Source organism: Lontra canadensis, unplaced genomic scaffold (genome assembly GCF_010015895.1).
Source record: "Lontra canadensis isolate GAN:19392208 unplaced genomic scaffold, GSC_riverotter_1.0 scaffold67, whole genome shotgun sequence".
Classification (NCBI taxonomy): Eukaryota; Metazoa; Chordata; class Mammalia; order Carnivora; family Mustelidae; genus Lontra; species Lontra canadensis.
Window position 1 is genome coordinate 3,712,811 of NW_022631061.1, and position 16,484 is coordinate 3,729,294.

Genomic DNA, 16,484 nt, shown 5'->3' on the forward strand with positions numbered 1-16,484 from the left:
CCCATCTTCTCCTGGTTTTGCCTAGTAACTCACCTATGTAGCCAACTCTGAGGTCAATCTCGAGTAGTTCAGTATGGCTTCTGCTGAACTTACAATGGGGTCACATCCCTATCAACCTATTTTAAATTGAAAATATCTTAAGCCAAAAGTGCATTTAATATACCTGACCTAGCTTAGCGTAGCCTACCTTAAACATGCTCAGAACACTTACATTAGCCTACAGTGGGCAAAATCATCTAGCCACAAAACCCATTTTATAATAAAGTATTAAACAGCTCATGTAATTTATTGAATACTGTACTGAAAGTGAAAACCACAGTAGTTGTCTGGGTATACAATGGTTGTCAGTGTATTGACTGTTGATCCTCATGATCACAGGCTAACTGTTTGCTAAGACTGCCCCTGGCCCAAATCATGAGAGAGTACAGTACCAATATGAGTAGCCTGGGAAAAGATCAAAATTAAATATTAAAAGTATGGTTTTTACTGAATGCATATTGTTTCTGTACTACCGTGAAGTTGAAAAACTGTAAGTTAGGGACTTACCAGAAATGAGAAATGAGACCAGAAGCCTCATTTATATATCTATATATGTATTTTACATGTGTCTATGAGTATATATAAAACAGATATATTTCTTTGTAGTTCTAAATAGTTCAACTTTCCTTTTTCACTTAATAGCATTTTGTACACCTGTCCACCTAAACTTCATTTTTAATTATTGTATAATTTTTCAACTTATAAATTAATAATTAGCTTTACTAGTCCTCAATTGATGGTTATTAAGATTATTGATAGATTTTTGCTGTCATGAGCACCTTTGCACCATCATAGTGTGTTGCTGGAATAAATCTGAAGGCTGTATTTCTAGTGATGATATGATAGCCATAACTAGATGTCCACCCAATGCCTGCTCTCCCTTTCTTCTTTGCTAACCAAATTCCAACTTTGTGTGGGGTGACAAAGTGCCCTGATTCTAATGCTTAGTTTCCTGAACTCTTTGCACTTGGGTGGCAGTGAAAAGTGACCAAGGAGACAAAGTCAGTGATATATAAGGGGATGTGACAGATTTTCCCTTCTGGCAAAGCTTACTGTAGGGTGCAGACCTAGCTGAACATGTCCATTTTGACCTTTGACCTTTATACTTTACTCTAGAATTTGTCTGGTATAGAAACTCTTATTGTATTCATGAGAATGCAAGTCATACACCAAGAACAGATGAATGCCTTATCCCAGATTTCTTCCTTAGGACAAAAATATGCTTTATTTGGTTAAGTCACTAATCGAATTTGGTGCATGCCACCAAATCAATCCTGACTGATACAAATGGAAATTCTAGGTCACATGGTACATACATTTTAGAGATATGGTCAAAATGTCTTCCAAAGGGTTGGCATGCTCCCTAGCATTGCATATAGGACGTCTAGGCTTACCTCAAAAAGGTCAGCTTTTACAGCTAGGTAAATTTTACCAATCCCTAGCTTTCTTTCCCCAGAACCAATGTCCTGTGTGGCTATTTATCCAGCAAACCTTATGCTTGTGCTTCCTAAAGTTATAACATAAAGCAATTAACTGTCATAGCACAGTCTGTCAATTAACAAATGCTTAACTGATGTTTCTGTCCACATTCTTGATCTCATAGGTAAAAGTTATGGCTTTAAAACTGTGGTATAAAATGCATGAGGTTTAAAAATAAAATGTACTTGTGGAAATACAAAACTTTTTCCATTCACTAATGACTATAATCAAGGCAAGGTATTTTACATAAATTTGTATGATTAGTTGGATAAACACAATTCTTGATTTTGATTAATGACTTCTACAGTTCTGTTAATGACAGCATCAAGGGAAAGATCTGAAAGATCTTCAGCCTTCTGAACTATAATGGCCGGGACCATAATTGTCAAAAGAGAACCTAGATTTAAAACCACAGCATTAAAACGGGAGGAGTAATCATTTTTGGTTATAATGCTGGGGTTGAAAACTACATCAAGATTTGAGACAGAGTAGGGCTTCTCAAACATACAGTACATACAAATTATTTGAAGAAATTGTTAAAAATGAATATTCTGATTTGGTAGAAGTGGTTAGGTATCTGAAATTCTGCATTTCTAACAGGCTCCCATGCGATGCCTGATCCATAGCTAGGATCTTGAAATAAAAGGCAAGGAGGTAATAGGGCTCTCCCATCAGGCATGTGTAAGGTGGGCACATTATAATTATCATAACAAGTGGCAAGGTCAGGGAGCCAGGGAGCTTGATCTGCAAAGAGATATAGTGACCGTTGGTGTAAGACAGCATCCCTAGGAAAAAAAAAACAGATTGGAAGCCAACAATATATTGCCCCATCTACACCACCAAAATAAATCATGAATGGATAACCAGAAGGCTGAGAGCACCTGCCCCAAATAAAAAGTCACTATCCTGGGGTGCCTGGGTGGCACAGTGGGTTAAAGCCTCTGCCTTCGGCTCAGGTCATAATCCCAGGGTCCTGGGTTTGAGCCCAGCATCAGGTTCTCTGCTCAGCAGGAACCTGCTTCCTCCTCTCTCTCTGCCTGCCTCTCTGCCTACTTGTGATCTCTGTCTGTCAAATAAATAAAATCTTAAAAAAAAAAAGTCACTATCCTTTGCCATGTTTCCAGACCTAAGCCATTTTTCAGACCTGGGACCCATTGACCTAGAAGTGAGGCCCAAGAAGAAGGAACCACACCACTACCATAAGTAATAACTCCCTCAGTCCTTCCTTTGAGCAATTTCCTTGGATAATCATGTACTGTAGAAGGGGAAGTGCCACAGATATGCAAGAATCAGACATTTGAGAACTGTTGGACAAAAATTTGAGCTGATACTGATACCTAGGAACTAACATCATCAAGGACATCTTCACAAAAGTAAGACTCGTGTAGACCAGGCAGTAAATCGAATCACCACAGATCTAGTTCCACAGCAGGACCACTTGCCCAACAGTCATTTTTCTAGTCTCTCAATGTACAATGGAAATGGACATACATACAGTTGGCTTATTCCTTGGTGTGTTGGCAAGAGCTATGGTAGTCAAGAAAGCTGAGTGGAAGCCTCTGGAAATGTCCCTCCTCTAGCCCTGAAAGCAAATCACAGGGGAAATGGTAGAAATTAGCACAAACCTTAAAGACCTAAAGAATGAAAAAATGGTGGTTTCCTGTATATTTCCAATTCAAAAAAGACTGGCCAGTTAGAAAGGCAAAAATTAACAAGGCAAGAAACAACAAATGTTGGAGAGGATGTGGAGAGAGGGGAAGCCTCTTATACTGTTGGTGGGAATGCAAGTTGGTGCAGCCACTTTGGAAAACAGTGTGGAGATTCCTTAAAAAAATAAAAATAGAGCTGCCCTATGACCCAGCAATTGCACTACGAGGTATTTACCTCAAAGATACAGATGTAGTGAAAAGAAGGGCCATATGTATCCCAATGTTCATAGCATCAATATCCTCAATTGATAAACTGTGGAAAGAGCTGATTTGTCAGCAGACAAATGGATAAAGAAGATGTAGTCCATATATACAATGGAATATTACTCAGCCATCAGAAAGGATGAACATCCAACTTTTGTTTCAACATGGATGGGACTGGAGGAGATTATGCTGAATGAAATAAGTCAAGCAAAGAAAGTTAATTATTATATGGTTTCACTTACCTGTGGAACATAAGGAATAACATGGAGGACATTAGGAGAAGGAAGGAAAAAATGAAGCGGGGGTAAACAGAGGAGGAGATGAAATATGAGAGACTGTGGATTCCGAGAAACACGTTGAGTGCTTCAGAGGGGAGGGGAATGGGAGGATAGGTGATCCTGGTGGTGGGTATTAAGGAGGGCACATATTGCATGGAGCATGGGGTGGTATATGTAAAGAACGAATCTTGGAATACTACATCAAAAATAATGATGTATTATATGGTGACTAACATAACACAATAAAAAAAAATGGCCCCAACAAAAGTCTGAGAGATACTGAAGGGTGACCATGGATTACTGCCAATTCAAGGAAGTTTTAACTTTAACTGCAGCTGCTGTGCCAGATATACCTGGGAATACTACTCTGAACAATTAAACAAGTGACCAGATGGTTACTCACTTGGAGTGTGACTCAGAAGAGAAAATAATTCAGCAGCAGATCCAGGCTAATGTGGAAGCAGCTTGTCACCTGGACCATACATCCAGGCAAATACTAGAGTAAGAGAGAAATCTGTGGAGGCAAAAGATGTCATGTGGGATTTAGGGGGAGCCCCAGTGGGAGAATCACACAGCTGACCCCTGAGTTTCTGGAGATATTTGTGGCAGAATATTATATACCAACTGAAATGCAGATCTTGACACGTTTTGGGGCCTTGATAAAGACAGAGTGCTTGGCATATGTCATCAAGTGACCCTGTAGCCACAGCTGCCTATCACGAGCTAGGTTCTGTCAGACCCACCAAATCAGGAGGTCCAGTGGGTCCAGGAAGAATCCACTATTAAATGGCAGTGAGATGGACAGGATCAGGCATGAGCAGATCCAGAGGAGAAAAGCAGACTATAAAAGCAGGTGACTCAAACCTGTGTGTCATCCACCATGTTATATTGGCATCTTTGTCTCAGCTCACACCTCTGATGACATGGCCTGGGGGCAGGGTATCCCTATAACCCATTAATCAAGGAGTAAGCAATCCAAACTTAGTTCATGGGTAGGTTGGTACAGTATGTGGGTACAAAGTAGAAATAGACTTCTGTTGCACTAGTACCCCATTGGAAGTGGTCCTAAATGATAGCATGAGAAGAAATTCTTCCAATGGCTATAAACAATACATCTGGTCCTTCACTGTGTGTAGAAATAAAGGTAGTGTGAAGAAAGAATAAGTACAAGCTCATGAACAGTAGCAAATGGGCTGGTTGGTTGGTCAGGGGCTTAAAAGGAAAAGCACTGGAAGGTCTGGAATGAGAAGATCTTGGGTAAACCAAATTGATGGACCTATGGGAATGAACACCAAATGTAAATATCTTTGTATTTCAGGTTAATGCCCCTCAGACTATAATTATTCAGGAAGGGTATGTGACACTTAAGTAGCCAGAATGACTCAGCTACTTGACATAAGTCAGTGTCTCATTTTCTTTTTTTTAAATACTTTTTAAAAAAAGATTTGTTTATTTATTTGACAGACAGAGATCACAAGTAGGCAGAGGCAGGCCGAGAGAGAGGGGGAAGCAGGCTCCCTGCTGAGCAGAGAGCCTGATGGTGGGCTTGATCCCAGGATCCTGAGATCATGACCTGAGCTGAAGACAGAGGCTTAACCCACAGAGCTACCCAGGTGCCCAGTCTCTGTAATTTTCCACTCTGGAGCTGCAAGATGGAGTGGCTCTGGTAGGTGAGGTGGGTGTTATTATTATTTTTTTTTTAAGTAATCTCTACATGCAATGTGGGTCCTGAAGACATCAAGTGACATCAAGTGGAACATAAAAGGAGAATCTGGAATAGCACCTAGGGAGCTGTTCAATACGAGTGAATCCACACAGACTAGTGAGGGTGCCCATGGATCTTACGGCAGAGCCTGCTTGACCCCACCTTAGTTTTAATGACTTTTTTTTTTGTGGTTAGGAAAGATAGTGGTAAACTTGTAACATGTGCTCCTCAGATTAAAGGAGATTTCTTTAAACCCCGAGATCAAAAGTTGCATGTTCTACCAACAGAGCCAGAGTCAAACAATGTGGCCTTCCACCAAGTAAGCTAAGACACAGCTACTGCCACTGTTGAACATCCAGCCTACTCACAAGAGGGACCAACAATGAGCCTGTAATAAGACAGCATCCCTCAAAAGCCCAAACAATTGCCAAGTAGTAATTTGACTACATTGGATCCCTGTTACCTCTAAATGGGTAGTGTTATGTGTTGAATTGTGTCTTTCAAAAGATATGTTAATATCCTAATAATAGCTATCTGTGTGACCTTATTTGGAAGTAGGGTTTTGAAATGTAACCAAGTAAAGATGAGGTCATTAGAGTGGGTCCTAATCCAGGCACACTTATAAGAAAAGACACAGACACACAGGAAGAGCACTACATGAAGATGGAAGTATAGATTGCAGCTATGCAACTGTAAAATAGGGAACAAGGACTGAAGGAAACTACTCAAAGGCAGAAAGGAGCAAGGCATTCTCCCCAGAGTCTCAGTGGGAGCATGGCCCTGCCAACACTGTGAGTTTGGACTTCTAGCCTCTAGAATTGTGAGAGAATAAATTTCTGTTATTTTAAGCCATCCATTTTGTGATAATTTTTTTTAATTTTTAAATTTTTTAATAAACATATAATGTATTTTTATCCCCAGGGGTACATTTTGTGATAATTTTTAATAGGAGCCCTAGGAAGCCAATATAGCCAGTACTTTTTAGTGAATGACATTGACACATATTCCAAGTATGGATTTGCCTTCCTTACCCACCTGCCTCAGACAACATCATTATCTGAGGATTTAAGAGTATTTTATCCACGGACACAAAAATCTCACATGACTTTACACAGACCAAGGCATACAAGTCCTGGCAAATGAGTTGTATCAGTGGGCATGACATCATAGAATTCACAGGTCCTTTCGCACACTATACTATCTGGAGGTTGCCAGCCTAATAAGGCAATAGAAACTTCTTGAAATTACAGCTGAAGAGCCAATTTGGAAAGAATATCCTATGTAGATGGTGTGCTATTCTCCTGGATACGGTAATATGCTAAAACATGCTGTGACAATATATAGTACTGTGTCCCCTGTAGATGAATATATGGGTCTGGGAACCAAAATATGTAAATAGAAACTGTCCTGTTATCATCACTCTATGTACCACCTGGGAATTTGTTCTTCCTATCCACACAGCTACAGGCTTTATAGATCTAAAGGTTCTCGCTCCTAGAAGGGGAATGCCTCCAACATGGGACACAGAAATGATCCAATTTAGCTTTAAGTAAGACTGTTGCTGAGTCATTTAGGCTCCTTGTACCAAAATACCTGCAAACAAAGAAGGGGTAGCAACCAATTGGCAGGAGTGATTAATCTGGTGATTAGAAGGAGAAAGAGGTCTCATTACACATTGGTTGCAGAAAATAAGATCTTTGACACTTATGTGATCACTATAGTAGCTCTTTGTACTCCTTTGCTCAGTTTTGATAATAAATGAACAAGGACAATAACCATGACTTTGGAAGGACAAAGTGACCAGGGGCTTGGGCACCTCAGCATGAGGTTCTGAGCCACCTTACCAGATAAGTTACCTATAATGGCAGAGGTCCTGGTCAAGGGAAAGAGGAATCTGGAATAAGTAGTAAAGGAGGGTGATGATGAGCATCAATTGTGTTGAGATCAGTTTCAGCAAAGGGGGCTAAACTTCCTCCCAATAAAAATCCTTTTGAAAATTTTCTCAGGAAAAGCAACTACCAGAATCCTGGGGGAGTTATTTCTAAATGCACTGAATTTATTATATGAAGGAAGTGGATCCAAGGAGTGCAAGGGCTGGACTGTGGTACCTACTCTGATCATTCAGATCCAGCTGCATTACTCTCTGGGTCTCCTGGATGAATGGAGCTTCATCCAACATTACTCCCTCTTCCTAGAGGCAACCAATATCCATTAATCAAGGATGTGCAATGTCCAGGCTTCCTTGACTTGGTTTTGGAAGGGCTGAAGCTTCTGTTGCAGCTGTATTGCAGTTCAGATTCTGCTGCTCAGTCCTCCTTCCTGTGTTCCTGTGTTTGTGTTGTTCCAGAGAATACCTTCTAATTAACCCCTGAAGTCAAATCTCGGAGTCCCAGGTAGGTTTCTCAGAGAAACACCTCCCTCCCCATGAGAGCAGGGGTCTTGGGTCATAGATACGAAATCAGCTGACAGAACAAAAAATAATTTAACATTCTAGACCATGGACCTTGGCTAGCAATGCAGACATAGCATGGAAAGATGGGTAAACCTATGGATCAGATAGTTTAGATTAGAACAAAGGGATAGCACTTAAATAGCAGATTCCATACCTAAATTCAGCTTTTGAACCCTCTCTCCAATATTCTTTTAATGCAAAGAAGAAGAGTGGCAGAAATAATATCCATTTGGGAGTTTCCGAAGATAACACAATAGGACAATATTTGATCTGATAGAACATGTGCCTGGGAGAGGGAGGCTAAACCTAGTAATAAGGAGTGTGAATAGTATATGAAATGCAGCTATTTGAATTGAAATGCTGAGAACAACTGATACCTCTCTGTTAAATCCTGAAGTACTAGCTTTAGCAATGTGAGAGAGAATTTGCCTCTAATGTTAGAAGGTGTTTATAAAACATGTATTTCAATTTCGGAGGCCATGGAGCACTGCAAAGTGAGGTAGGTTGTTCAGTTGCACAAATATGGCTGTCACTAATATGTGCAACTTTGACCCCAGCTGCAGCCATGGAACATAAAAGAAGAATCTAGAATAGCACCTAGGGAGCTGTTCAATGCGAGTGAATTCACACAGACTAGTGAGGCTTGCCCATGGATCTTATGGCAGAGCCTGCTTGACCCCACCTTAGTTTAAATGACTTTTTTTTTTTTTTTTGTGGTTAGGAAAGATAGTGTTAAACTTGTAACATGTACTCCTCAGATTAAAAGAGATTTCTTTAAACACCTGTGCAATTGGTTGCTGAAAAGGGCTGAGACTACCTGAGGCAGAGGGAGGACATATTAAAAATGGCCAAAAAAAAAAAAAATGAGATCAAAAACATAGGCTGCAATAACTTTCCCAAACCAGGCAAGAAACACAAGAGAGAAAGCAATTGGTTTAGTCTCTGTATCCATTAAGGTCCAGTCAGAAAAATAGAAATAATACCACATCACATAAAAGGCATTGGTTTTATAAATCCTATGGGACTGAAAGAATAAAAAAGCATGCTGAGGTCTCTCAGAGATTAATAACTCCCTCAGAGATTAATAGGAGTCTGTTCCAATGTTGGATGAGGGAACTTAAATGGAGAGCAGGGGTTAACAGAACATAGGAGTTCAAGTTGAGGCTCCTTAGGACTGGTGTTCAGACCTATGGGGTAAGGTTCACACAACTGGTACTCAGCATGAGGAAGGATGCATGGGGTCCAAAAGACCCTGGGGCTCTCATAAACATAGAAAACACATTGGGGGTTGCCTGAGGTGGGGGGTGGGAAGTGGACAAAATGGGTGAAATGGATCAAAAGATACAAATTTCCAGTTATAAAATGAAGTCTTGGGGATACAATGTACCACATGGTGATTATAGTTGACAACACTGTAGTGCCTATTGGAAAGTAGCTAGGATAGTGGATCTTATAAATTCTCATTATAAGAAAAAAATGTGATTACACATGGTGAAACATGGTACCTGGACTTACTGTTGTGATCATTTTGCAATATATACAAATACTGCATCATTACATGTATACCTGAAATTAATATATCAATTATACCCCAATTTAAAAAAAAGAAAGAAAGAAAAAAAAACTGGGCTTAGAACCAAGTGTTTGTTTCAACTGGAATGAAGCTGACAGAAACTGGAAAATGTAGAAATGAAACTCCCTTTCTTATTGACTCTGATTCTTCCTTGAGTGCTTCTCAATGGCAGACTCTAATAGGAACCAGCAAACAAGGGCATTTGGGAAATATAATTTTTCAGACTTCCAATCCCAACCATTACAGAGGGGGTATGGGGCTCAGAGTGAGCAGGTATATAAACAGCCCAGTCTTGTAGCTAGAACTCTGGGAAGATGATAGAGACAGTCCAGGTGAACCTTCAGGTAAATGCAGCCCTTGTCAAGACTGCAGTCACATCTCAGCAAGTGAAAACTGTTGAGTCCAGTTACCTTACAGAAATAAGAGAGAGAATAATATCCTGTCTTAAGCCATTAGGGCCTGGGATTATTTGCGACATATCAGTGAATAACTGACATACCCAAGGATGGAGGAGAATCATTCCAAGTGAATGGCACTAGATCCTAATCAGGAAAGAGTGACATAGGTCAGTAACTGCTATGTACCTCCCATTTTCCTGCTTTAGAATGGGAGTGTCTACCGAATGTCTACTCTGTACTGAGGCAGACACATTGTCTCCTTAATTCACAGGTTTTCAAAGTAAAAGGACATGTATTGGAGGAATTATAACTGAAAAACTTCATCTACATCTATATCTGACTCAGAAAATGAGATCATGGACTCCCAGCCAATGCCATAATGGAACAAGACTTTGGAGGGTCTTGTGGAACAAATCTGAAGTATTTGTGGCTAGAAGATAGGCTGCATGGCACATTAATGATGACTACACATTCATAACACTCTTCTTATAGAAAAGTGGGATTTGTTTCCCCAGTCTTTGAATTAGGGCTGGCCTGTGACTACTTTGACCAATGGAAGATTGCAGAGTGATAACCATTCTGGGCCTGACCTCTAAGAGTGCCAGCTGTTTCTGCCTGGCCTCTGAGTCCTGTCCTGCCTTGTAAGAAGTACACTGCCCATGTGGAGAGGTCCTGAGATCACAGGAGGAAGGAAATGGTCCAGCTGTGTTCAGCCCTCTAGGTGGCCACCAAGGCCCCCAGGAATGTTGGACACTTCAAACCAGACCAGCCACCAGCTAAGTACCAAAGAGTGACCCTTGTAGATGTCACATGGGGCATAAGAATCTCCCAGCACAGCTTTGCTCAAGAGATCCATCAAATAGTAAGATATAAAATAATATCGTTATTTTAAACCATAAGTTTGGAGAATAGTTTTTGTTGCAACAACAAATAGCCAAAATTACTTGTATTTTTTAAAGTTTTTGCTTACATTCCAGTTAGTTAAACATAGAGTGTAATATTAGTTTTAGGTATAAAATATAGTGATTCATCACTTCTATACAACACCTTGGTGTTCATCACAAGTATACCCTGTACTCCCCATTACTTGTTTCCCCCATCTCCCACCAACCTCCCCTCTGGTGACCATCAGTGTGTTCTCTATAATTGAGTCTATTTCCCCTATGATTTAAGAAAAAAGACAGAGGATCATAGAGGAAGAGAGGAAAAAGTGAAACAAGATGAAACCAGACAGGGAGACATACCATAAGAGATTCTTGATTTTAGGAAACAGAGGGTTGCTGGAGGGGAGGAGAGTGGCAGGATGGGGTAGCTGGGTGATGAACACTTGGGGAGGGTATGTGTTGTGGTGAGCACTGTGCGTTGTATAAGACTGATGAATCACAGACCTGTATGTACCCATGAAATAATTAATACACTATATGTTAATAATAAAAAAAAGGAAAATTTTTTAAAAAGAGTCTATTTCCTGGTTTTCCTCTTTTTCTCCCCACTGTGTTTATCTGTTTTGCTTCTTAAATTCCACATATGAGTGAAATCATGATATTTGTCCTTCTCTGACTGACTTATTTCACTTAGTGTAATACCCTCTAGTTCCATCTACAACAATGCAAATGGCAAAGATTTCATTCTTTCTGATGGCTTAGTAATATTCCACTGTGTGTGTGTGTGTGTGTGTGTGTACATATATACATGTATATATATATGTGTGAATATATATGTGTGTATATATATGTATATACACATACATACATACATACCACATCTTCTTTATCCATTCATCTGTCGATGGACATCTGGGCTTTTCCACAGTTTGGCTATTGTGGACATTGCTGCTATAACATTGGGGTGCAGGTGCCCCTTCAGATCACCACATTTGTATCTTGGGGTAAATACCTAGTAGTGCGATTGTTGGGTCATAGGGTAGTTCTATATTTAACTTTATTTAAGTTAAATATAGTGGAACTTCCACACTATTTTCTGGAGAGGCTGCATCAGTTTGCATTCCCACCATGTAAGAAGGCTCCTCTCTCTCTTCAGGGTTCCCCTGAAATTTAAACATGTAGCTAGTGGACAACATTGGAATATGTAGTTGTAGAGTGTCTTGGTTATATGTGGCCATTTGCATTTCCATAAAAATTTTATTTTATTTTATTCCAATACAAACTTTATTGTATTTTCAGATTCCATAAAAACATTGAGAATTTGAACTGAATCTACACAAATAAATCTACACAAACTTGGGGGAAAGGTGACATCCTTAAAATAATAACTTTCAATGCATAAATATGGTTTATCTCTCCATCTTTATCTTTTTAATTTACTTTAGAATTTTTCCCCTAGATATTCAGATAGTTTTTGAACAATTGACTATCTAATCTTTTTTTTTTTAAAGATTTGATTTATTTATTTATTTGACAGAGAGAGGAGACACAGCCAGAGAGAGAACACAAGCAGAGGGAGTGAGAGAGGTAGAAGCAGACTCCCTGCTGAGCAGGGATTTCCCCATGTGGGACTCGATTCCAGGACGCTGGGATCATGACCAGAGCTGAAGGCAGATGCTTAACAAGTGAGCCACCCTGGCGTCCCTGCCTATCTAATCTTTAAGAATGTTGGGTATTGACTTATTTCACTCAGCATAAGTCAAGCAGAGAGAGTCAATTATCATATAGTTTCACTTATTTGTGGAGCATAACAAATAGCATAGAGGACAAGGGGAGATGGAGAGGAGAAGGGAGTTGAGGGAAATCGGAAGGGGAGGTGAACCATGAGAGACTATGGACTCTGAAAAACAATCTGAGGGGTTTGAAGGGGTGGGGGGTGGGAGGTTGGGGGAACCAGGTGGTGGGTATTGGAGAGGGCATGTGTTGCATGGAGCACTGGATGTGGTACAAAAACAATGAATACTGTTACGCTGAAAATAAATTTTAAAAAAATTTAAAAAAAATGTTGGGTATTTTTCTTATTTTTTCCTTTCTTCCTTTCTTAAAAAAATATTATTATATAATAATTTAAAAATTATTTGCATTTGTCCTATTTTTTGCTAGCTTCCACTTTATAGCCCTCCTGTACGCAAGGTGGAGAAATTCTGCCTACCCTGGACTTCTTAAATCTCTCCTCAGAGAATGATTTAATACCTTCAACAGTAACCTCCCTGTTTTGCTGCACACAATCAAACAGCATTAGGAAGGCCCTAGGTAGAACCCTGGAATTCAGTATTCTCTCCTGACTTCTATACTAGTTTTTCCCAAAGGCTAAATAATTTAACTTGGCTGCTTGATTGAAGAAACATTATGGTAAAATAGCACTTTTCATTTAAAAGACAAGAATATACACTGTAAACAAAGAATAATTTCACACCAAGGAATGCTCTTTTAATTTGGCCATGTAATCAAAGGTTTTTTTTCCTGTGGAGTCACGGTGCCTTGGTGTGACATGGAATGATTATATTTAGAAAGCATTTACTTTGGACAAGTATGCCAAATTTGTTCAATTGCATACCATATGCTTTTCATTTTGCAATAATCTACTACGTGATTTTTATTTTCCCTGTTTTTCCTAGGTAGTCTTTCCTGAATGACAGCATGTTAAGAATTGCAGGAGCTGGGGTGCCTGGGTGGCTCAGTGGGTTAAGCCTCTGCCTTCAGCTCAGGTCATAATCCCAGGGTCCTGGGATCCTCTGCCTGCCTCTCTGCCTACTTGTGATCTCTGTCTGTCAAATAAATAAATAAAATCTTAAAACAAAAAACAAACAAACAAACAAAAGAATTGCAGGAGCTATCTTTACTGGCTTATAAACCTTTTGACTTGCTTTAAATATTGGCCTCCTGGTATTTATTAAAGTCTATTCCCTTAGATATTCTTACCAAGTTATGTGTAGTGGCTTTTCCTTTGGAATTGTGTCATTATATTTTTAGGATGCATCCATTATTAAAAGCATTAAATACATATTTGGGAATGGATTCCTGGGCTTTCCCCATCTATACTGAATCCTCAGCTTTTGTAATATGTTTTGCTGGTGATTCAGATTCGGACAAGCGTGGAAAAAGAAGGGATGGCCTTTTCCCTACCCTTATATTTCTGCTAGGGATTTGACATAAGAATTTTGGTTTAGGGAGGGGAGGGTTGGGACTGACGACAGGCTTAACAGATGGCCCCCTCACCAGCTAACACAGGACTGACCTACTGCTTCTATATCACATAGGCAAATGAGGAAACTGAATTTAGTCTTGTCAGACTGCAGGATATGATATATAAAACTAGTGCTGTTAATAAGGACCTAAAAATGCCCTAAATACAATAGTTCTCCACACAAGGTACACAGCAGAATCACCTGGGAAGCTTTTAAAGGTCTCCACACCCAGGCTACCCCCAAAGCCAACTAAATCAGAATCCCTGAGTGGGACATCAGTATTTTAAGCGTCCTCTGGAGATTTTAATGAGCAGTCAAAATGAGAACCACCTGAACATCATTCTTAAGAAACTAAAACATCTGACCTCAATTTTGGGAATTAGTAGCAAAAATGACTTGGCACACAACAGTGCACAGTATGAACTGGTGGTCTGAGGAACACAGATTCTAATATGAACAATGACCAAAAGGACAAAGTGGCTAGCGTGCTTGGGGAGTGACGTCGCAGATGGCCCTGAGGCTCTAGGAATTATCAAGGAATTTTTGAGCTTGAAGGGATCCTTAGGCTTCAGTACTCTAACCAGGTGTTTTTACAAATAAGAAAAACGAATGAACTCAGTGGTGCAGACAAAATGAGGTCCTGGGTCTCTTTATTCTTAGGCCAGTGACTTTTCCACTGGCCCAGTTCCTAGTAGCTCAGTGCTCACTTTGGGAGCTCAGAGAGGTCACAGACCCAGAATGGCTAGATTCAGTTCCCTTAACTCACTCCCAGAGAAAAAATTTGATACAGAGAGAATAGGGGTCAGTACTTCATTCATATCTCTAGTTTATTTTCCAGTTAGAAATTATTCACATCTTTGCTAATGATGAATATTCCCTCTGTCCTTAGTTTCTATCCACTGCAAACAGAGTATTAAGGACCAGATTATATCTCACTTTGGTCCTGGCAATCTTCCATCACAATTTAGGAGATTTCCCTCTTTCCATATCTCCTATAAAATATACATCTTTCACTCTTTTGACTTTGATTATTTACTTCCCCATATTAATACCTATTTGTCCACATGTATATATACTTTTTCTTCTAATAAATTATTAGTATCTCAGAATCTCACACAAAGTTTTTACTCATTGTAGGGTTTCAGATTTGTTGGATTCTATTTTAATATTCAATTTATATTCCCATTTTCATATTTTGTTGCAATGTAAGGGAAGAGGAAGATTTTGCATTTATATAACAAACAAAACTTAAGCTCTAAATATGGATTTTCCACTGCCTTCTGAACCAACTAGAGTGTTTCAACTTCTTTTAAAAAGTGGAGGTTCCAAGGGGGATCTCATATTAGCCAGTGATGAGATAGCTCTGTTATCTTAATTGTTCATTTGCCACCCAAAATCTTTCTACCTGACATCTTTCCTTCCTGAAAAACTACCTTGATATCACATGATGTCAATTATAGTGACATTGCCTCAGCAATTTGTTTCTACTGCATAGCTTGGTGCACTGTTCTGGAGGGTTATGGACAAAGTGACCATACTTTCTAAGTGAAAACTCACCCCAGGTTAACAGGAGACTAGAATGCTGGTACTCATGGCTGCCATAGTCAAGATTTTCTATCCCCCAATTCCCCGTCCCTAAAGAGGAGGACTGAAACAACATGATACTTCATTAAACATATTTGGCATCCTAATCTCTGAGACCCATATACCAGTTTAAAGACCAAATTCTATGTCCCAACATACCTCTTTTGAAATGTTTTTTTCTTGTCAAAGTTTATCTGGAAAAGGAATACTTCCTTAATTTTAGTTTCTTAAATTATCCTAGTTGCTTTAGAGTCTACTTAAATCTTCAATTTCAATTAAACAAATTTAACTTAGTTCAATTCAATTAAAACATTATTAAGAATCATTATATAAATATCATTATACCTGTTATAATTTCTATGTATTTAGTAATTTGTAAAAAATAAAAATGAGCTGCCATGTTCATTAACATGCAGGCAATGGCATGTTGTTAAAGCTTTAATAACTGGCTTTCCAAATAAATGTCCTGATTAGTCGAATCTGCCAATTTCTGTGGTGTAATTGCAACTGTTACGTATGATTTTGAATAACCAAATAGCATCCCTAAACACAGAGTTGGAAAGAGATGTGTCAAGTTGGTGTTTGTGTGCCAGCTACAGCACATCACTTCATAGTTACACCTATTTTTTTGCCCACATCTTCTTAGTAAACATTTTTAAATTTTCATTATGTGGTTATCACGTCAGTAGCAAACATTTTAGAAATCATTTTGGTTATCTGGAATCCTTCATGGTTCCATAGGATTTTCAGAATTGCCTTTTCAATTTCTGTAAAAAGATGTCACTGGGATTTAATGGGGATCGCAATAAATCTGGATTTCTTTGGGTAGTATGGCCATTTTAACAATATTAAGTCTTTCAATTCATGAATGCGGGGATATCTTTCTATTTGTTTGCATCTTCTTTAATTCCCTTTATCAATGTTTTATAGT